Source organism: Tursiops truncatus, chromosome 8 (assembly GCF_011762595.2).
Source record: "Tursiops truncatus isolate mTurTru1 chromosome 8, mTurTru1.mat.Y, whole genome shotgun sequence".
Lineage (NCBI taxonomy): Eukaryota > Metazoa > Chordata > Mammalia > Artiodactyla > Delphinidae > Tursiops > Tursiops truncatus.
The window spans coordinates 24,007,319-24,031,926 of record NC_047041.1 but is presented as its reverse complement, the minus strand read 5'-3'; the positions used below and the strand labels follow the sequence as shown (position 1 = coordinate 24,031,926).

General features: G+C 35.5%; 1 protein-coding gene across 1 annotated transcript in view; it reads right to left on the bottom strand.

Annotated features, from left to right (window-relative positions):
- Positions 1–24,608, bottom strand: part of C8H11orf65 (chromosome 8 C11orf65 homolog) — a 123,561-nt gene that overhangs the window by 98,518 nt on the left and 435 nt on the right.

The window sequence follows — 24,608 nt, the reverse complement described above, 5'->3', positions numbered from 1 at the left end:
ATGGGTTTCTCATTGTGTTGGCTTCTCTTGTTGCAGAGCATGGGCTTGCAGGCATCAGCAGTTGTGGCATGTGGGCTCAGTAATGGTGGCTCGTGGGCTCTAGAGTGCAGGTTCAGTAGTTGTGGTACACAGGCTTATTTGCTCCGTGGCATGTGGGACCTTCCTGGACCAGGGATCGAACCTGTGTCCCCTGCATTGGCAGGTGGATTCTTAACCACTGTGCCACCAGGGAAGTCCCTGGATGCAATTTTAAATGGATTTTTTTCCTTTCTTTTTCTGATATTTCATTACTAGTATATAGAAACACAACAGATTTCTGTATGCTAATCTTGTATTCTGCAACCTTGCTGAATTCATTTATTATTCTAATATTTTTTGCGTGGAGATTTTAGGGTTTTCTATGTCATCGGCAAACAGTGACAGTTTTGGGGAGACCTTCAAGATGGCAGAAGAGTAAGACGTGGAGATCACCTTCCTCCCCACAAATAAATCAGATATACATCGACACATGGAACAACTCCTACAAAACACCTACTGAACGCTGGCAGAAGACCTCAGACTTCCCAAAAGGCAAGATACTCCCCACGTACATGGGTGGGGCAAAAGAAAAAAGAAAAAACTGAGACAAAAGAATAGGGACGGGATCTGCACCACCGGGAGGGAGCTGTGAAGGCGGAAACGTTTCCACACACTAGGAAGCCCCTTCACTGGCGGAGACGGGGGTGGGGGTGGGGGTGGGGGTGGGGTGGGTGGCGGGGGCGGAGGAAGCTTCGGAGCCACAGAGGAGAGCGCAGCACCAGGCGTGCAGAGGACAAAGCGGAGAGATTCCCACACCGAGGATTGGCGCCAACCAGCACTCAACAGCCTGAGAGGCTTGTCTGCTTACCTGCCGGCCGGGACGGTTGGGGGCTGGGAGCTGAAGCTCGGGTTTCGGAGGTCAGACCCCAGGGAAGCGACTGGGGTTGTCAGCGTGAACACAGCCTGAAGGGGGCTCGTGTGCCACAGCTAGCTGGGAGGGAGTCTGGGAAAAAGTCTGGACCTGCCTAAGAGGCAAGAGACCATTGTTTCAGGGTGCGCGAGGAGAGGGGATTCAGAGCACCGCCTAAACGAGCTTCAGAGACGGGCGTGAACCGCGGCTATCAGCGCGGACACCAGAGATGGGCATGAGATGTTAAGACTGCTGCTGCAGCCACCAAAAAGCCTATGTGCAAGCACAGGTAACTATCCACACCTCCCCTCCTGGGAGCCTGTGCAGCCTGCCACTACCAGGGTCCCGTGAACCAGGGACGAATTTCCCGGGAGAACACAGGGCATGCCTCAGGCTGTTGCAATATAATGCTGGCCTCTGCCACAGCAGGCTCTCCCTGCATTCCATACCCCTCCCTCTCCCCGACCTGAGTGAGCCAGAGCCCCTTAATCAGCTGCACTTTAACCCCGTCCTGTCTGAGCGAGGAACAGATGCCCTCAGGCGACCTACATGCAGTGACGGGGCCACATCCAAAGCTGAACCCCAGGAGATGTGTGAACAAAGAAGAGAAACGAAAATCTCTCCCAGCAGCCTCAGGAGCTGCAGATTAAATCTCCACAATCAACTTGTACCCTGCATCTGTGGAATACCTGAATAGAAAATGAATTATCCCAAAATTGAGGTGGTGGACTTTGGGAGCAACGTTATATATTTTTTCCTTTTTCTCTTTTTGTGAGTATGTATGTATATGCTTCTTTGTGTGATTTTGTCTGTATAGCTTTGCTTTTAGCATTTGTCCTAGGGTTCTGTCTGCTTTTTTTTTTTTTAAGTATAATTTTTGGTGCTTGTTATCATTGCTGGATTCGTTTTTTGGTTGGTTGCTGTCTTCTTTCTGTTTTTGCTACTTTTTAATATGTTTTATTTTTAATAATGATGTTTTATTTTAATAACTTTATTTTATTTACTTTACATTTTTCCTTCTTTCTTTCTTTCTCTTTCTTTCTTTCGTTCTTCTCCCTTTTCATCTGAGGCGTGTGGCTCTGACAGGGTCTTGGTGCTCCTTCCAGGTGTCAGGCCTCTGCCTCTGAGGTGTGAGAGCTGAGTTCAGGACATTAGTCCACCAGAGACTTCACAGATCCACATAATATCAAATGGCAAAAGCTCTCCCAGAGATCTCCATCACAATGCTAAGACCCAGCTCCACTCAATGACCAGCAAGCTACAGTGCTGCACACCCTATGCCAAACAACTAGCAAGACAGGAACACAACACAACCCATTAGCAGAGAGGCTGCTTAAAATCATAATAAGTTTACAGACAACACAAAGCACACCACCGGATGCTGTCCTGCCCACAAGAAAGACAAGATCCAGCCTCATCCACCAGAACACAGCCACTACTCCCCTCCACCAGGAAGCCTACACAACCCACTGAAACAACCTTAGCAATTGGGGGCAGACACCAAAAACAATGGGAACTACGAACCAGCAGCCTGCAAAAAGGAGACCCCAAACACAGTAAGTTAAGCAAAATGAGAAGCCAGAGAAAAACAAGGCAGATGAAGGAACAAAGTAAAAACGCACCAGACCAAACAAATGAAGAGGAAATAGGCAGTCTACCTGAAAAACAATTCGGAGTAATGGTAACAAGGATGATCCAAAATCTTGCAAATAGAACGGAGAAAATACAAGAAATGTTTAACAAGGAATTAGAAGAACTAAAGGGCAAACAAACAATGAAGAACAACACAATAAATGAAATTAAAAATTCTCGAGAAGGAATCAATAGCAGAATAACTGAGGCAGAAGAATGGATAAGTGACGTGGAAGGAAAAGGAGTGGAAATAACGACCACAGAGCAGAATAAAGTAAAAAGAATGAAAATAACTGAGGACAGTCTCAGAAACCTCTGGGACAATATTAAATGCACCAACATTCGAATTATAGGGGTCCAGAGAAGAAGACAAAAAGAAAAGGAATGAGAAAATATTTGACGAGATTATAGTTGAAAACGTCCTGAATATGGGAAAGGAAATAGTTAATCAAATCCAGGAAGCATAGAGAGTCCTATACAGGATAAATCCAAGGAGAAACAAACCAACACACATATTAATTGAACTATCAAAAATTAAATACAAAGAAAAAATATTAACAGTAGCGAGGCAAAAGCAACAAATATCATACAAGGGAATCCCCATAAGGTTAACAGCTGATCTTTCAGCAGAAACTCTGCAATCCAGAAGGGAATGGCAGGACATATTTAACGTGATGAAAGGGAAAAACCTACAACCAAGATTACTCTGCCCAGCAAGGATCTCATTCAGATTTGATGGAGAAATTAAAACCTTTACAGACAAGCAAAAGCTAAGAGAATTCAGCACCACCAAACCAGCTTTAGAACAAATGCTAAAGGAACTTCTCTCAGCAGGAAACACAAGATAAGGAAAAGACCTACAATAACAAACCCAAAACAATTAAGAAAATGGTAATAGGAACATACATATCAATAATTACCTTAAATGAAAATGGATTAAATCCTCCAACCAAAAGATATAGACTAGCTGAATGGATACAAAAACAAGACCCATATATATGCTGTCTAGAAGAGACCCATTTCAGACCTAGGGACACATACTGAATGAAAGTGAGGGGATGGAAAAAGATTTCCATACAAATGGAAATCAGAAGAAAGCTGGAGTAGCAACACTCATATCAGACAAAACAGACTTTAAAATAAAGACTATTACAAGAGATAAAGAAGGACACTACATAATGATCAAGGGATCAATCCAAGAAGATATAACAATTGTAAATATTTATGCACCCAACATAGGAGCACCTCAATACATAAGGCAAATGCTAACAGCCATAAAAGGGGAAATTAACATTAACACAATCATAGTAGGGGATTTTAACACTCCACTTTCACCAATGGACAGATCATCTAAAATGAAAATAAATAAGGAAACACAAGCTTTAAATGATACATAAACACGATGGACTTAATTAAAATTTATAGGACATTCCATCCAAATACAACAGAATACACTTTCTTCTCAAGTGCTCATGGAACATTCTCCAGGATAGATCATATCTTGGGTCACAGATCAAGCCTTGGTAAATTTAAGAAAATTGAAATCGTATCAAGTATCTTTTCCGATCACAAGGCTATGAGACTAGATATCAATTACAGGAAAATATCTGTAAAAAATACAAACACATGGAGACTAAACAATACACTACTAAATAGCCAGGAGATCACTGAAGAAATCAAAGAGGAAATCAAAAAATACCTAGAAACAAATGACAATGAAAACACGACGACCCAAAACCTATGGGATGCAGCAAAATCAGTTTTAAGAGGGAAGTTTATAGCAATACAATCCTACATCAAGAAACAAGAAATATCTCAAATAAACAACCTAACCTTACACCCAAAGCAGAGAAAGAATAAAAACCCCTCAAAGTTAGCAGAAGGAAAGAAATCATAAGGATCAGATCAGAAATAAATGAAAAAGAAATGAAGGAAACAATAGCAAAGATCAATAAAACTAAAAGCTTATTCTTTGAGAAGATCAAGAAAATTGATAAATGATTAGCCAGACTTATCAAGAAAAAAAGGGAGAAGACTCAAATCAATAGAATTAGAAATGAAAAAGGAGAGGTAACAACTGACACTGAAGAAATATGAAGGATCATGAGACATTACTACAAGCAACTATATGTCAATAAATTGGACAACCTGGAAGAAATGGACAAATTCTTAGAAAAGCACAGCCTTCTCAGACTGAAGCAGGAAGAACTAGAAAATATAAACAGACCAATCACAAGCACTGAAATTGAGACTGTGATTAAAATTCTTCTAACACACAAAAGCCCAGGACCAGATGGCTTCACAGGGGAATTCTATCAAACATTTAGAGAAAAGCTAACACATATTCTTCTCAAACTCTTCCAAAATATAGCAGAGGGAGGAACACTCCCAAACTCATTCTACAAGGCCACCATCACCCTGATACCAAAACCATACAAAGATGTCACAAAGAAAAACTACAGACCCATATCACTGATGAACATAGATTCAAAAATCCTCAACAAAATACTAGCAAGCAGAATCCAACAGCAAATTAAAAGGATCCTACACCATGATCAAGTGGGGTTTATCCCAGGAATGCAAGGATTCTTCAATTTACACAAATCAATCAATGTGATACACCATGTTAACAAATTGAAGGAGAACAACCATATGATCATCTCAATACATGCAGAGAAAGCTTTTGACAAAATTCAACACCGATTTATGATAAAAAAAAAAAACCCTCCAGAAAGTAGGCATGGAGGGAACTTACCTCAACATAATAAGGGCCATATATGACAAATCCACAGCCAACATTGTTCTCAATGATTAAAAACTGAAAGCATTTCCACTAAGATCAGGAACAAGACAAGGTTGCCCCTCTCACCACTATTATTTAACAAGTTTTGGAAGTCCTAGCCACGGCAATCAGAGTAGAAAAAGAAATAAAAGGAATCCAAGTTGGAAAAGAAGAAGTAAAGCTGTCACTGTTTGCAGATGACATGATACTATACAAAGAGAATCCAAAAGATGCTACCAGAAAACTACTAGCGAATCAATGAATTTGGTAAAGTAGCAGGATACTAAATTAATGCACAGCAATCTCTTGCATTTCTATACACTAATGATGAAAAATCTGAAAGAGAAATTAAGAAAACACTCCGATTTACCATTGCAACAAAAAGAATAAAATACCCAGCAATAAACCTACCTAAGGAGACAAAAGACCTGTATGCAGAAAAGTAGAAGACACTGGTGAAAGAAAATAAAGGTGATACAAACAGATGGAGAGATATATCATGTTCTTGGATTGGAAGAATCAATATTGTGAAAATGACTATACTACCCAAAGCAATCTACAGATTCAGTGCAATCCCTATCAAACTACCAATGACATTTTTCACAGAAGTAGAACAAAACGTTTCACAATTTGTATGAAAACACAAAGACCCCGGATAACCAAAGAAATATTGAGAAAGAAAAATGGAGCTGGAGGAATCAGGCTCCTGGACTTCAGAGTATACTACAATGCTACAGTAATCAAAACAGTATGGTACTGGCACAAAAACAGAAATACAGATCAATGGAACAGGATAGAAAGCCCAGAGATAAACCCACACACATATGGTCACCTTATTTTTGATAAAGGAGGCAAGAATATTCAATAGAGAAAAGACAGCCTCTTCAATAAGTGGTGATAGGAAAACTGGACAGCTACCTGTAAAAGAATGAATTTAGAACACTCCCTAACACCATACACAAAAATAAACTGAAAATGGATTAAGGACCTAAATGTAAGGCCAGACACTATAAAACTCTTAGAGGAAAACAGAGACAGAATATTCTATGACATAAATCATAGCAAGATCGTTTTTGACCCACCTCCTGTAGAAATGGAAATAAAACCAAGAATAAACAAATGGGACCTAATGAAACTTAAAAGCTTTCGCACAGCAAAGGAATCCATAATCAAAACAAAAAGACAACCCTCAGAATGGAGAAAATATGTGCAATTGAAGTAACTGACAAAAGATTAATCTCCAAAATTTACAAGCAGCTCATGCAGCTCAATATCAAAACACAAACAACTGAATCCAAAAATGGGCCAAAGAACTAAATAGACATTTCTCTAAAGAAGATATACAGATTGCCAACAAACATATGAAAGAATGCTTAACATCACTAATCATTAGAGAAATGCAAATGAAAACTACAATGAGGTATCACCTCACAACAGTCAGAATGGCCATCATCAAAAAATCTCAACAATAAATACTAGAGAGGGTGTGGAGAAAACAGAACCCTCTTGCACTGTTGGTGGCAATGTTAACTGATACTGCTACTATGAAGAACAGCATGGAGGTTTCTTATAAAACTAAAAATAGAACCACAATATGACCCAGCAACCCCAGTACTGGGCATATACCCTGAGAAAACCATAATTCAAAAAGAGTCATGTACCACAGTGTTCACTGCATCTCTATTTACAATAGCCAGAACATGGAATCAACCTAAGTGTCCATTGACAGGTGAATGGATGAAGAAGATGTGGCACATATATACAATGGAATATTACTCAGCCATAAAAAGAAATGAAACTGAGTTATTTGTAGTGAGGTGGATGGACCAAGAGCCTGTCATTCAGAGTGAAGTAAGTCAGAAAGAGAAAAACAAATACTGTATGCTAACACATATACATGGAATCTAAAAAAAAAAGAAATAGGTTCTGAAGAACATAGGAGCAGGAGAGGAATAAAGACGGAGATGTAGAGAATGGACTTGAGGACATGGGGAAGGGGAAGGGTAAGCTGGGACGAAGTGAGAGAGTGTCATGGGCTTTTATATACTACCAAATGTAAAATAGGTAGCTAGTGGGAAGCAGCTGCATACCACAGGGAGACCAACTCGGTGCTTTGTGACCACTTATAGGGGTGGGATAGCGAGGCTGGGAGGGTGACACAGAGGGAGGAGATATGGAGATATATGTATATGTATAGCTGATTCACTTTGTTATAAAGCAGAAACTAACACATCATTGTAAGGCAATTATACTCCAATAAAGATGTTAAAACAAAAAGAAACAGTGACAGTTTTACCTCTTCCCTACTTTTAATTTCTTTTTCTTGTCTGATTGTTGTGGCTAGGACTTCAGTACTATGTTAGATAGTAGTGGTAAGAGTGTGCACCCTTGTCTGATTCTTGAATTTAGTGGGAAGGCTTTCAGCTTTTCACCATTGAGTATGGTGCCTGCTGTGGGTTTGATGCAACTGACCTTTATTATGTTGATATATCTTCTCTCTATACCCACTTTGATGAGAGTTTTTATCATGAGTGGATGTTGAATTTTGTCAAATGCTTTTTTTGCATCTAGTAAAAAGACTGAATCAGTAATAAAAGATCTCCTGACAAATAAAATCTCATCACCTAATGGCTTCACTAGTGAATTTTAGCAAACTTTGAAAGAAGAAGAAATACCAATCCTTCTCAAGCTTTTCTTCTTCAAAAAATTGAAGAGGAGGGTACACTTCCTAACTCATTCTATGAGGTCAGCTTTATCCTGATACCAAAGCCAGACAAAGACACTACAGGAAGAGAAAACTACAGACCAATATCCCTATGAACATTGATGCAAAAATCCTCCAAAATACTAGCAAACAGAATACAGCAGCATATTAAAATTATTATCACATTGAACAAGCTGGATCTTTTCTTGGAATGCAAGGATGGTTCAAGATACAAAAATCAATCAATGCTCTCAACAAATCCAGTACAGAGGGGAACATATCTCAACATTATAAAGGTCATCCAAGCCCACAGCTAACATCACACTCAATAGTTAAATGCTGATAGCATTTCATTAAAGATCAGGAACAAAACGAGCGTGCCCACAGTCACCAGTTTTACTCAACATAGTATTGAACGTCCTAGCCAGAGCATTTAAGAAAGAAAAAGAAATGAAAGGTATCCAATTGGAGAGGAAGAAGTAACACTGTCCCTTCACATAGATGACATGATATTATATATAGAAAACCCTAAAGACTCCACCAAAAAACTGTTAGAGCTAATAAACGAATTCAGTAAAGCTGTAGGATGCAAAGCAAACATACAAAATCTGTTGCATTTCTATACACTAATAATGAACTATCAGAGAAATTAAGAAAACAGTTCCATTTACAATTGCATCAAAAAGAATAGAATATCTAAGAATAAATTTAACCAATGTGGAGACTTCCCTGGTGGTCCATGGGCTAAGACACTGCACTCCCAATGTAGGGGGTCCAGGTTCAATTCCTGGTCAGGGACCTAGATCTCATATACCTCAACTAAGGGTTCACATGTCACAGCTAAAGATGCCGCATGCCTCAACTAAGACCTGGCACAGCCAAATAAATAAATAAATATTTTAAAAGTTTAACCAAGGATGTGAATGACCTGTGTATTGAAAATTACAAGACATTAATGAAAGACATTAAAGACAGAAATAAATGGAAAACCATTCCATGCTCATGTATTAAAAGAATTAATATTATTAAAATGTCAATACTTCCTAAAGCAATCTACAGATTCAATGTAATCCCTATCAAAATTCCAATGGCATTTTTCACAGAAATAGAACAAACAATCCTAAAATTTGTATGGAACTATGAAAGACTCCTATTAGCCAAAGCAATCTTGAGAAAGAAGAACAAAGCTGGAGGCATCATGTTCCCTGATTTTGAATTATATTTAAAAGCTATAATAATTAAAACAGCATGGTACTGGCATAAAAAACCAGAAACACAGATCAATGGAATAGAATAGACAGTATAGAAAAAAACCCACACATATATAATCAATTAATTTATGACAAAGGAGACAAGAATATACAATGGGGGAAGAAGAGTCTTTTCAATAAGTGGTGCAGGGAAAATTGGACAGCAACATGCAAAAGAATCAAACTGGACCACTATGTTACACCATACAGAAAAATTAACTCAAAATGGATTAAAAATTTGAACATAGGACCTGAATCATAAAACTCCTGGAAGAAAACAAAGGTGATAAGCTCCTTGACATAGGTTTTGGCAATGACTTTTTAATATGACACCAAAAGCAAAAGCAACAATGCAAAAATAAATAAGTGGGACTATATTAAACTAAAATCTTCTGCACAGCAAAGGAAACCATCAACAAAATGAAAAGGCAAACTACTGAATGGGAGAAAATATTTGCAAATCATATATCTGATAAGGGGCTAAAATCCAAAATATGTTAAAAAACTCATACAATGCAATAGAAAACAAACAATCCAATTTAAAAATGGGCAGAAGATCTGAATAGACATTCTCCCAAAGAAGACATACAGATGGCCAACATGAAAGAGATGTTCTACATCCTTAATCATCAGGGAAATGTAAATCAAAACCACAATGAGATATCACCTTACACCAGTTAGAATGGCTATTATAAAAAAGACTAGAAATAACAAGTGTTGGTGAGGATGTGGAGAAAAGGGAACCCTTATGCACTGCTGATAGGGATGTAAATTTGTGCAGCCACTATGGAAAACAGTGTGAAGTTTCCTGAAAAAATTAAAAATATAACTACCATATGATCCAGCAATGTTACTTCTAGATATTTACCTGAAGAAAATGAAAACACTAACTCGAAAAGATATATATACCCCATGTTCATTGCAGCATTATTTACAATAGCCAAACAGTTCAGTGGTATATGGAAACAAGCTGAGTGTCCCATAGATTGATGAATGGATAAAGAAGATGTGGAATATATACAAAATGGAATATAAATCAGCCATAAAGTAATAAGAAAATTTTGCTATTTGTGACAACATGTACAGACCTCAGGGCATTATGCTAAGTGAAATAAGTCAGACAGAGAAGGATAAATACCTTATGATCTCTCTTATATATGAAATATATATATTAAAAAAAAAGAAAAACAGATAAATAAGTAAATAGAAAACCAAGCTTATAGATACAGAGAACAGACTGGTAATCTCCAGAGGTGGAGAGACAGTGGAGGGTGGGTGAAATAGGTTAATCATTTTTGGGTTTTTCTTTTTTTTAGCTTAGATAAATTGAATTTTTTTAAAAAAAGAAATGTATGAATTTTCACTTAGAGCTTTGGATTATCCTATCTGATAGTTGTCATATGACAAGATGTAATCTCTGAGTCTTCAATTAGTAGAAAAATATACAAATCAGAAAGTAATGTAATGGAAGTCTTAAGATGAAGTCCTATAATGTCTGCCTCAAGCAGGATCTGAATTAACATGTGATGCAGGGACTGTGTCTACTACTAGGCATACTCTTAGGATCTCAACTAGTATTGACCTGACCACACCTCAGATATTAAGTATTATATTTCCTGTAGGCTACTGAAGCTTTATTAATTTCATTTATTTATCTATTTTCCTATTACATTGTGTTAAAAAATCAATCAATATAATATAAAACATTAACAGAAGTAAGGAAAAAACCTACATGATTATCTCAATTGATGCAGGAAATGCATTTGATAAAATTTAGCACTCTTTTATGATAATAACACTCAATAAACTTGGAATAGAAGGAAACTAGCTCAACATAAAAGTCATAAATGAAAATTCCACAGTGTACATTATACTCAATGGTGAAAGACTGAAAGCTTTTACTCTGAAATCAGAAATAAGGCAAGGATATCCACTTTTGCACTTCTATTCAACATAATACTCAAAATTCTAGTCAGAGTAATTTGTCAAGAGAGAGAAATACAAGGCACCAAACTGGAAAGGAAGAAGTAAAATTATCTCTGTTCACAGATAACGTCATCTTATATGTACAAAACCTTAACGATTCCACCATAAAAACCCCAAAACCCAAAAAACAAAAAGCCCTTTTAGAACTAGTAAATGATTCAGCAAAGTAGCAGGATACAAAGTCAGCACATAAAAATCAGTTGCATTTCTAGACACTAACAATGAACAATCTAGAAAGGAAATTACAATAGCAGTTCTATTTACAATAGCATCAAATAGAATAAAATACTTAGGAATTAACTTTACCAAGGAAGTGAAAGATCTGTCCATTGAAAACTACAAAACATTGCTGAATGAAATTAAAGAAGACAAATAAATGGAAATACATCCCATGTTCATAGATTGGAAAACTTAACTTTGTTAAGATGTCAAAACTACCCAAAACAATCTACAGATTCAGTGCAACCTCTATCAAAATCCTAATGACATTTTTTTGCAGAAATGGAAAAACCCATCCTAAAATTTATATGGAACCTCAAGTGACCAAGAATAGTCAAAACAATCTGGAAAAAGAAAAAGCTGGAGAACTCACACTTTCTGATTTCAAAACTTACAGCAAAGCTACAGTATTCAAAACAATGTGGCACTGGCATAAGGACAAACATTAGATGAATGGAATAGGATAGAGAACCCAAAAATATACTCTCCTATATATGGTGAAATGATTTTTATTGAGGATGCCAAGATAATTCAATGGAGAAAAAGACAGTCTTTTCAATAAATGGTGCTGAGAAAATGGAATATTTACATGCAAAAGAATGAAATTTGACCCTTATCAATCATCATACACAAAATTTAACTCAAAATGGATCAAAAACAAATGTAAGACCTAAAACCATAAACCTTTTCAAAGAAGACATAGGGCAAAATCTTCATGACATTGCATTTGGCAATGCACCAAAGGCACAAGACAACGGATGAAAAAAAAAACAGACAAAGTGAACTTCATGAAAGTTAAGCATTCTGTGCATCAAAAGACAGCATTAACAGAGTAAAAAAGCAAATCAGAGAATGGGAGAAAATATTTTCAAATCATATATCTGACAAAGGATTAATATCCATAATACTTGGAGAACTCCTAAAACTCAACAACAACCACAACAAAAACAAAAAACAATCAAGCTGATTTTAAAATGTGAAAGGACTTGAATAGACATTGCTCCAAAGAAGACATATAAATGGCCAATAATCATATGAAAGGATGCTTAACATCATTAATCATTAGGGAAATGCAAATCAAAACCGCAGTGAGATAACATCTCATGCCCATTATGATATTACTACAAAAAAGTGTTGGTAAGGATGTGGAGAACCTGGAACCCTTGTGCACTGCTAGCGGCAATAAGAAATGGTACAACCACTATGGAAAAAAATATGGTGATTCCTCAAAAAACTAAAAATAGAATTACCATATGATCTAGTAATTCACATCTGGATATTTCCCTGGAAGAATTGAAAGTAGGGTCTCTAAGAGAGATCTCTATACACCCATGTTCATAGTAGCATTTTTAACAATAGCTAAATGTGGGAAACCATGTATCCATTAAAAATGAATGGATAAACAAAATGTAATATATACATACAATGGAATATTATTCTTCCATTAAAAGGAGGGAAATCGGACATATGATATAACATAGATGAACCTTGAGGACATTATGCTAATTGAAAGAAAAAGTTGCAAAAAAAAAAAACCAGATAGTGTATGATTCCCTTTATATGAAGTACTTATAGTAGTCAAAATCATAGAGACAGAAAGAATGGTGGTGCTGGGAGTTTGGAACGGGTATGGAGGGTTATTGTTTAATGGGTATAGAATTTCAAGATGAAAAGAGTTCTGGAGATGGATGGTGGCAATAGTTGCACAACATTATGAATGTATTTAATACCACTGAACTGTACACTTAATAATGGTTAAGATGATAAATTTCATCTTACGTGTATTTTACTACACAAATAAACTGGAGTAAGCTAAATTCTTATTTATGCTGCTTAAACATTTATTATCCTAAAAAGGATCTCATCCAAAATTGAATGATTGAGTAGGTCAAATAATTAAACTTTTCCAATATTGTCCCAGTTCTATCAGAAAAGTGTAATGCAAGAATTTTGTTTATTTAGGTTATATAAATTAATACAGGAATTATATTCATTTTCCAGTATACATAATGAGAGGAAATACAAGGTATACATAAGATTTGCAAGTAACCTGTTGTTTTGGTAGTTTTCTTACACATAATCAGGGAAGGAATCCTACTGAACTGAAAGACTGAAGATGTATTTTAGTTTTAGTTCACAGCGCTACTTAACATAACCAAGGACAAATAGCTTAACATCTTTTGGCTTCCATTTCATTGTTTGTAAAATAAAAGCACTGTAATAAATTAACTCCAAAGAGACTTTCAATTTCACAAGTCTCTGAGTTTACCTTATAAAGGACACAAGGCTCCAATGGTCAAAAAAAAGAAAAGGGGAAAAAAGGCCCTATACTGAACACAGAGAGAAACATGGATTTTACTTAATCTCAGAGTTATTAATAATTCATTGTATAAATGTCACTCATTACATTTGCAGTAGTAGCATGGTTCTGAGATGCTTTATCATAGTCCAAACTAAGTGAATATAATTCTACTTAAAATTAAAAAATTCTGAACCGTTACTTGTAAAATGCTAAATTTAAAAGGACTTACAAATCCCAAAGTCCTGAAGTATTTAGGACTGTATATATAACACACATCTACTAATATGTGCATTATATTTAGAGAGACAGAGACCAAACAGAAAAACTGTCTAAAAGATATGTCATTTATAAGGAAAAATGAAAGAAAAACCTATTTACATATTTTATTTAAACTGTTTTTCTCTTTTGATGTTTAAACTTACATGGAGGCTTAAAACTAAAGAAGTTTTCTTCCTAACTGTGTATATTGCTGAGTTTTAAAAATTGGAACTTTTAAGAGTAAGGAGAAAATGCTCTATGAGAAAAATGCTCTGTGACTTTTTTATTTCTCTTCAAATAGGTTTAATAATATAGGAGGCATGCGGATATAGGTTAAATCTTTGGGTCTGAAGTAAGACAGACCAGTGTTTAAATCATATTCTACCTCATACCTAATTGTGTGATCTTATAAAAGTTATTTAACTTATTCCAACTTCAGTTTCCTCATCTGTAAAATATGGGGAGGCATAGTACCCACTTCATAGAATTGTGGGGATTAAATCAGATGATACAGGTAAAGCATTTAGTACAATTTCTGGTCCATCATAACCATTCAATATATTGTATCTATTATTATAATATAAACTATTTTCAAATATAAGAATTATTCACATGCATTATTCTGGATAAAAAAACATGACTGAACATTATAAGCATTCTCATAACTTATAAATAACTATTAGCATAAATAATAGTAGGAATGATATTTGGTACTTAAAAGATTTGTTAATTTCTTTGTAAATAGTGTGATAATCAGTTTTAATAATTTTTAAGGACACTGTCATACTTCTATCATTAAAAGGGATAAACACAGAAGAAAACCTTGCTATCTGAGATTTATCATAAATAAAAATCGTATCAAAATTTTAATTTTCAAATGTGAGGAAAAAATAGGAAAATAATTATACTGAATTTTGAAACATGGTGGTCACTTCAATTCATTACTTTTTCTGTAATTCATGTTCTTTTGCATTGTTCAACATACAGAACACTGTTACCTGGTTATTCACAAATAACCATAGAAACAGGGCAATATTTAAACAGCATTAGAAAAATAGATAAATATCATTCCCTATTTAACATTTCATTTCTGCTTAAAATCCAAAATTATTCATAGCATTGCCTAGATTTATCTACTCTAAAAGTTATTATGTAAATAATACACATATACATTCTTGTAGTAAAAATTTCAAACAATATAGTACTATAGAGTAAAAAGCGAAAATACCCCATTCCCCATTTCTTCTAGTCCAGTCCTCTGTTCAAAGGTTATCTTTATCTCTATTAATAGGTATGTGATTCTTCCAGCTCTTTTCTTATATATTTAAATTTGGACTATATATATGTACATATACATATACACACACATACCATAGATTGTTTATTTGCATTAATGTGATGAAATGATACATATTTTCTGCTTTCTTTACTTAACAATATATGTTGGAGATTTTCCATGTTAATACATATAGATCTTCCTCATTCTTTTTATAGTTGCACAGTATTTCTAAGTATAGATATGTCATAATTTATTTACTCTTTATTATTGGACATTCAAATTGTTTCTATTTTTTTTGCTATTACAATTACAAAATGAATATCCTTATACATATATTTTTGTACATGTGCAATTATTTCTGTTGGATGGACTTTTATAAGTGGAAATGTTATGAGAAAAGGTATGCATATATATATTTGCATTGACTCTCTCTGAAAGGGGATATAAGAAAACTGCTGATTGTCTCTGGGGAGGGACCAGGGGGACTAAGGGACTGGATTTAGGAATGAAAAGGAGATTTTATTTTGGTATATTCTTTTATACTGTGTGATTTGGTTTCTATGATGTGTATGTAGCTCAGATATACATAACTTCACAAAAAAAGAGTGAGCTGTGACAAAGCAAGAGAGAGGCATGGACATACATATACTACTAAACGTAAGGTAGATAGCTAGCGGGAAGCAGCCGCATAGCACAGGGAAATCAGCTCGGTGCTTTGTGACCGCCTGGAATTGTGGGATAGGGAGGATGGGGGGGAGGGAGACGCAAGAGGGAAGAGATATGGGAACATATGTATATGTATAACTGATTCACTTTGTTATAAAGCAGAAACGAACACACCATTGTAAAGCAATTATACCCCAATAAAGATGTTAAAAAAAAAAAGAGTATGCACACTAAAATTTTGACACAGCCAATTGTCCTCAAAAATGTTAATCAGTTTACACCTATAAGCATTCTATGAGAGTGCATAACTTCTAGATTTTACAAAAGTGAGAAACTAAACATAAATGGGACATTTTTGTCCCATTGGAACAAAATGGGACATATTTATTGTGGGTCTTTAATATGCTTTCTAATAATCAACTTTATGTGAGTTTTACCCCTGTTATCAATGCTTAGTGATTGAAGGTATAAAGCAACGTATGTGAGAGTGTGTGTGTGTGTGTGTGTGTGTGTGTGTATGTGTGTGTGTATGATAGCACAAGATACCATTAGTGTTGATTCATGCAAATTACATAATTTTCCCCAAAACATTCTCAATTGTAGGCCAAGAGTAAGTGATCAATAAATAATATTTGCTGCTGACTGAATAGAAAATTGGTTAAATAAATTATGATGCTTTCATAAAATAGAATCCTGTGAGAATATTAAAAGTGATGCTGTAAATGTACACATTGACATGGAAAATGTTTCATATTACAATGTTCAATTTTCAAAGAGCAGTTTATTAAACAGTTATCTGTAATAAGCTATTTGTCTTAGCTTCTCCCTCCCCTATTCAAATAGATAAGTCTTGTGTATATATAACTATGTACATACAAATATGAATGTTAACCGTGCTGATAGAATTGAGGAATTTAAAATATGTTTTTTTCGCTTATGTCTATAATGAACATGTACTACCTGAATAATAATAACAGTTTTAAAAAATTAATTTGTTACCAGCAGGAGAACAATTCACTGCAGGCTTAACTTGAAAAGTGAGCAGAAATAGGGTGTGGGAGGGATAGGGCATAAGGGGTTGGAGCGAATCTCCTGTAGGTGGATATCTAAAAGCTATACTACTTTGAGTGTGGTCCACAGACCTATGCCAGTCTCTGAACTACATGTTACCAGAAGAGATAAGTAAAGAAACTGATAGTAGTTTGAAGCTTTTATAGCAATTTTATACTGTTGTGGTGCACACACACACACACACACACACGATCAGTGGGTTTGTAGATCTGTTATTTCTTTTCTTTCTCTAGTAATTCATTTTTATTTTACAAAAGCAATGGTCTGCAACACATTGGAAATAACATTTTAAAAAGTTTCTTCACCACTGAAGATTGATCTAAAGTTTAGTCTTGGAATCAGGGCCAGGAGTTACATTTAGTTACATACAGTTCATGTAGGGTCAATAGCATTTGCTTAACATTCTAGAAACTGGAATCTACCAATAACTGATGCCTCTGTACATATATCAGACACCACTCATAAGGATCTTAATCTTGGTTAATGATCTTGTTATTAGTATTGCTTTAGTCCTCTTGTTTAGACTGAGTTTAGTATGATGAATGTTGGGGATTAGAGGCAGATTTTAACCTTTCATTAATATAATGCACCAATTAAAAGAGTTTTAAATAAATATTTATTGGAGGGAATAATACAATAAGTGACAAAGGAGGCTAAAAATTCTACATATTATATTAATTCTTTGTTGTTTAAGCAGAAACTTGAATGAAGTGGAATGAGCCATTTACATACACAAAGAGCTTTTTAGGCAGACAGAACAGCAAGTGTGAAGGCAATGAAACAGGAAACTGGAACAGGAAGAAGGCCAGTGTGACTGTAGCCAACTATAGAGAAAAAGAGTGATAGGAGATAAAAGCAGAGAGGTAGTGGCAACACAGATTACATAGTGCTTTCCATGGTAAAAAGTTAGAATTTTATTGTAACTGTGATCGGAAGCTGCTGGAGGGTTATACCAGAGGAGTAACATAATCTGACTTGTGTATTTTAAGTGTCACCCTGAAAGGGGGCAAAAAAAAGAAAAAAAAACCCAAAACTAAACTATTGCTATGGCTCAGTATGAATAAGTATACAACCATAACCATGTTAATATTAATATTAATCCTCCCAAAATGTATGATACAACAACAGTAATACCCCATAATTATATACCCTATGATAATGCCACCCCCAATAATATGAATTTGGATACAACATGATTGGTGACTGGTTCTTGACTCCAAAGCAGGCTTACCCTGGATATTTAATTAGAGTTGACCCTTGAACATGGGTTTGTACTGCATGGGTACATTTACATGCAAAGTTTTCAATAAATATATTGGAAAAAATTTTGGGAGATTTGTAACAGTTTGAAAAAACTTATAAGGTGAACTGCATAGCCAAGGAATATCAAAAAATAAAGAGGTATGTCATGACGGCATAAAATATATGTAGATACTAGTCTATTTTATCATTTGCTAGTGTAAAATATACACGAATCTATTATAAAATGTTAAAATTTATCAAAACTTAATGCACACACAGACTGAACATGGTGCCATTTGCAGTTGAGAGAATAGTAAACAAATGTAAAGATGCAGTATTAAACATACCTGCATAAAATTAATTGTAGAACATACCATACCAGTGTAGTAATTTCATAGCCACCTCTTGTTGCTATTGCAGTGAGCTCAAGTGTTGAATCTGCTTAAAATGCTGTGTGACACTAATCATCTCCATGTGAGCAGTTCACCTCTCCAGTGAATTGCATATCACAGTGAAAAGTGATCTCCTGCAGTTCTCACCTATTTTTCACCATGTTTAATGTAAACCCTGAATAACACCATGGGACCCATACAAAGTGCTGCTAGTGATGCTGGAAGTGTTCCAAGAAACAGAGTTCATGACATTACAAGATAAAGTTGAATTGCTTAATATGTACTGTAGATTGAGGTCTGCAGCTGCAGTTGCCTGCCATTTTGAGATAAATGAATCCAGTGTAAGGACCACTGTAAAAAAAAAAAAAAAGGAAAGGAAAGGAAATTCATGAAGCTGTCACTGCAGCTATGCCATCAGATATGAAAACCTTGCACTTTTTGCTGAAATACCTTTTTGTCTTATATTGAAAATGTAGCTTTTATGTGGGTGAAGGATTGCTATAAGAAAGCCATACCTATAGACTCTAATATGATTCAAGAAAAAGTGAAGTCATTATATGACAACTTAAAGCAAAAGGAAGGTGAAGGATCTAAAGCTGAAGAATTTAATGCCAGCAAAGAGTGGTTTGATAATTTTAGAAAACGGTTTGGCTTTAAAAAATGTAAAGATAATAGAAGAAGCAGCTTCTGCCAACTAAGAGGCAGCAGACAAGTTCAGATGCCCACTGAAGAGAAAGGAAAGGCTATCTCCCTGAACAGGTTCTAAATGCATATGAAAGTGACCTATTCTGGAAAAAAAAGTGCCACAAAGGACATTTATTAGTAAGGAAGAGAAGTGAGTACTGGGATTCAAGGCAAGAAGGGATAGGCTAACTCTACTGTTTTGTACAAATGCAGTTGGGTTTATGATCAGGACTGCCCTTATTTATAAACTTGCTAACCCTTAATAATTGAAGGGAAAAGATAAATGCCAGCTGCCAGTCTGTACAAGAAGACCCAGACAACCAGTACACTTTTACTGAATTGATTCCATCAATGCTTTGTCTCTGAAGTCAGGAAGTACCTTGCCAATAAGGGACTGCCTTTTAAAGTTCTTTTGATATTGGACAATGCCCCTGGTCACTCAGAACTCCATGAGTTTATCACTGAATGCATCGATGTGGTCTACTTGACCTGAAAACACAACGTCTTTAATTCAGCCTCCAGACCAGGGTGTCAATAAGGACCTTGAAGGCTCATTACACATGGTACTCTATGGAAAGGATTGTCAACCTCTATCAGAGAACCTCAATAGAGAGACCAACGTGGAAGTCTAGAAGGATTACACCATAAAAGATACCATCGTTGTTATACAAAAAGCAACGAAAGCCATCAAGCATGAAACAATAAATTCCTGCTGGAGAAAACTGTGTCCAGATGTTGTGCATGACCTCACAGGATTTATTACAGAGCTATTCAAGAAAATCATGAAAGGGATTGTGGATATGGCAAAAAAGGTAGGGGGTAAAGGGTTGCACGATATGGATCTTGGCGACATTCAAGGGCTAATAGACACCACATCAGAGGAATTAGAAGGCGACTTGATGGAGATGAGTGCTTCTGCACCAGTTCCAGGTGATAAGGAAGAAAATGTAAAAGAAGCAGTGCCAGAAAACAAATTGACATTTAGGCAATCTGGCAGAAGAGTTCTTATTATTCAAGACTGCTTTTGACTTCTTTTACAACATGGACTCTTCTATGCTCGGCACTGAAACTAAACAGTGGAAGAAGGATTAGAACCATGTAGAAACATTTTTAGAGAAATGAAAAAGCAAAAAGTCAGACAGAAATTATGACCTATTTCTGTAAAGTTACACTGAGTATGCTGGCCTCTCCTACCTCCCTTTTCACCTCCTATATTTCTTCTGCTTCTGCCACCCTGGGACAGCAAAGACCAATCCCTCCTCTTACTCAGCCTACTCAACGTGAAGATGATGAGGATGAAGATCTTTATGATTATACCTTTCCACTTAATAAATAGTAAATAATAATCATGCTGTATAGTTAATAAACTTATCTGTTATGTATGTGTGTGAGTGTCTTCACGTGAAAATCTAGTAACCATTACAGTGTGCCTCATTCTCCCTGTAATTGGAGAAACTGAATATGTCTATCATCACAGGTAAGTGGTTTAAAAATGTTAACAATGTTTCCAGTGCTGTACTATGAATATGACTAGCACTGTACAACATAAAAATTTTATAATTCTTTCATTAGTATATAGGCCAGGCTACTGTGAAGCAATCGTATCAATTGCACTAGGCTACCATAAAGCAATCATATTTCTGCCCCTTCATTATCAATGTATGAATCATTATACCTGTAGATTAATATGATTTTTTTCACATTATCTTCATTTTTGATGTCTAGTGTTAGTAATACATAAAATGTCTATGGGGCTTTGTACCATATAAGACAATAATGTTGAAGGTATGACAGAAGGACAATTCATCATGTAAACAGATGATGTAAACTCATGGCACCAACAAATAAAGTATAGTACTGTAAATGTATTTTCTCTTCCTTATGATTTTCTTAATAACATTCTTTTCTCTAGCTTACTTTATTATAAGAATACAGTATATAATACATATAACATACAAAATATGTGTTAATCATCTGTTTATGTTATCAGTAAGGTTACTGTAGTTAAGTTTTGGGAGAGTTAAAAGTTGTATTCGAATTTTCAACTGCAGGGGGTGGTCAGCAACCCTAATCCCACGTTGTTCAGGGTCAACTGGGCTTTGTAATAACTCATCCTTATATTGAATGCAATTAAATTTTTGGAACCTACTTAGCGTTATGACATGATTTTTTTTTTTAAATTAGGAAGATGAGGGTAGAGGATCAGTGTGTATATGTACATATGGTTGGTGTAAGAGAGCTAAATTCTCATTTTATATTTTAAGAGTCTACCAGAAAACAGCCAAATCTAAAAGAAATCAAGACACACTACTATATATAAAATAGATAACTAGCAAGAACCTATTGTATAGCAAAGGGAACTCTACTCAGTACTCTGTAATGATGTATATGGGAAAAGAATCTAAAAGAGTGGATATATGTATATGTATAACTGATTCACTTTGATTCACTTTATTAGCAGAAACTAACACAACATTGTAAATCAACTATACTTCAAAAAAAATTAATTTAAAAAATAAGAAAAAAAAGAAATCAAGAATAAGTAGAATAACATGTTATTTAAAATATGGCTGTAGAAACCAAAAGAAGTGCATGTGCAATGAAGATAAAAGAGTAGGGATAAAGAATGACCAAGGGGTATTTTAGTACAAACAGCCAAGGAAGGCCTCTCTAATTAGGAGACACTACTTTTCATGATGCAAAGAGAGAACCATGGGAAAATGGTAGAAGAGGGTTGCAGGCACAGGGAACAAAAGATAAAAATGTCTTGAGATAAGGAGCTTGGTGTGTTGAAGTGGTAGAAAGGAAGAAAACTGTGCCATTGGAGCGCAGAGAAGAGACAGAAGAGTGGGAGGTAAGGTAAAAGAAATAGGCAGGAGCGACTATAATTATATGGGAAATTGACTGGCATGGTTTGGCAATGTACTAAGCTGACTTTAGTTCAGTAGAGCCAAATTTTAAATTTTTGAGAATTTTGTGAGTTAGTTTTTAAACAGTCATTATTTTAAAATTAAATTATTTAAGCTTACAATTAAATAAAATAAAGGTAATACACACTCAAAACTCATCACTTACTAATTACTTTACTATTGAAGGGGATCAGAATATACCACCCCAAAATATGCTACTTCGGCATAAGGATTATTTTGAGCTTAAGGCAATTGAGAAATAGCATATGTAGGAAAAGCTCTCTATCCTCCTTTTACCTGCCTAAAAGCAGGACATACATTTCCCTGTGTGAAGGTGTTCCTCCTCTTCTCTCCCATACCGGAGGAGAAAAATAACCATTATCACTGGAGACAAAATAACCATTATCACTGGCACTGAGATGGGTCTGCACAAACCAGCCTTACTTAAATAACCCTTACCCTCCATGAGCTTTCCCCAAATATTTACCCTCTCACAATTTACCACCTCTAAAAACCCAAATCTCTTTCCCTTTGTCTTGTCACTTCACAAATTTATCAACTTTGTTAAAATAATATACAAGCTCCAAGGGCTAAGCACCCCTTTGGGTTTTCACTTCCTTTCCTGTATATATGTAAAATTAAAATATTAACATCAAATAAAATTTGTATGTCTTTTCTCCTGTTAATCTGTATTTTGTCGGTTTAATTTGCAGGCTCCAAGCACCAAACCTGAGAGTACAGAAAAAAATTTTTCCTCTCTTACACTATTTTTTACTACTATTTATTTTCTTGCGGTTATTTATTTTTATTGCAGGGTTCCTCAACAGTGACCCATTGACGTTCTGGGCTGGGTTCTTTGTTGTGAGGGTTGTTCTGTGCACAATAGGATGTTTAGCAGAATCCCTGCCTTATACTCACCAGATGCAGTAGCACAGTTGTGACAATCGAAAATATCTCCAGACATTGCCAAATGTCCCCTGGGGAACAAAGTCACCCAAGGTTGAGAATTACTGGTCTCTGCATATTATCTACTGGTATCTGTATGGTGGAAACTATATCATGGTGCATGACCACACATACCTTTCCAGTTCCTGAGGCATGTTGGTAGCTTGAAATTGGCCAGTGTGGGAGTATTTATATTATAGAAATTGACAAATGTTACAAATCAGGGCTTGTTGTTTTGCTGGTTGTCCAGATTTAAGATAGTAGCATTTGAAAATGTTAACTTGCAGACTAATTCCACATGTCACCATTACACTATGAATAGCACAAAATAGTGACGAAATATTTTTCAGTATTCAAAATTATTACCTGACTCAGAAATGAATCACATTACTTAGGAATGATAAAGTTCCACACATTTCAAGAAAGAGAAGTGCTCAATTGTGGAGAGTCAAGTAAATGGAGGATAAAGAATTAGATTTGGCCAACTAAAGTTGCTTATTGGAGCAGCAAGGAAGAAAGCCTGTGTCGAGGAAGTGGGAACGCTGAGACAGTGAATATGTAAATGATTCTTTGGAGTGCTGTCAGGGAGCAGAGATAAGGGGTATTTGCTGGAAGGTGGGAATGGATTCAAGAAATTTTTTAAAATATGGGAGACATTAAGGCACATTAAGATGTTGTTAGCTATGAAGGGTAAAGTCTTTCGAGTAGTTTAAAAGGACAAGGTCCAGAGAAGAAAAGGGGGTAAGGACAGTTGCTGGCCTTAAATAAAAAACAATACTGATGTCATATGGTTATTATGAGGCTCCAAATAAATTAATGTGAAAACACTTCAGAAATTCTAAGATACTAAAAAGTACTATCAAGCCACTGTTCAGGTCATGAGGATTTTACATCTGGGTTCCACTTGCAGATTCAGAGATTAGATTTTTATCTATCCCAATTCAAAAACTTATTATAATAGATCATGGCTCCGCTGATCTATTCAGGCTTCATGAGAAAAAGATTACAAGGTTAAGTCTTTGAAATCTAAGTTCCATTTACTTCTTTAAAAGTTTGAAAATAGAATTAAAATTAATTTGCTGGGATTAGAACCTATGCTTCCCATTTTGTTTCCCCTACTGTTTTATTGAATAAACAAATGTTTCGCGATCTTTATCAATTTTGTAATTTCGCTTTTCCTTTTCTTCTGTGGTCCTTTATACCAAGAGCGGAAGAGGTTAAAAAAAAAAAAAAAAACTGCTTAGCCTCCTCCTTAAAAACGATTTTGCCCTTTCCATCTCTAAATAATGAAATGAAAAGACAGAAAACCATTTCATGAATCGAACAGAAAAAAAGTCCAGAAAAACACGTGAGGTAGGT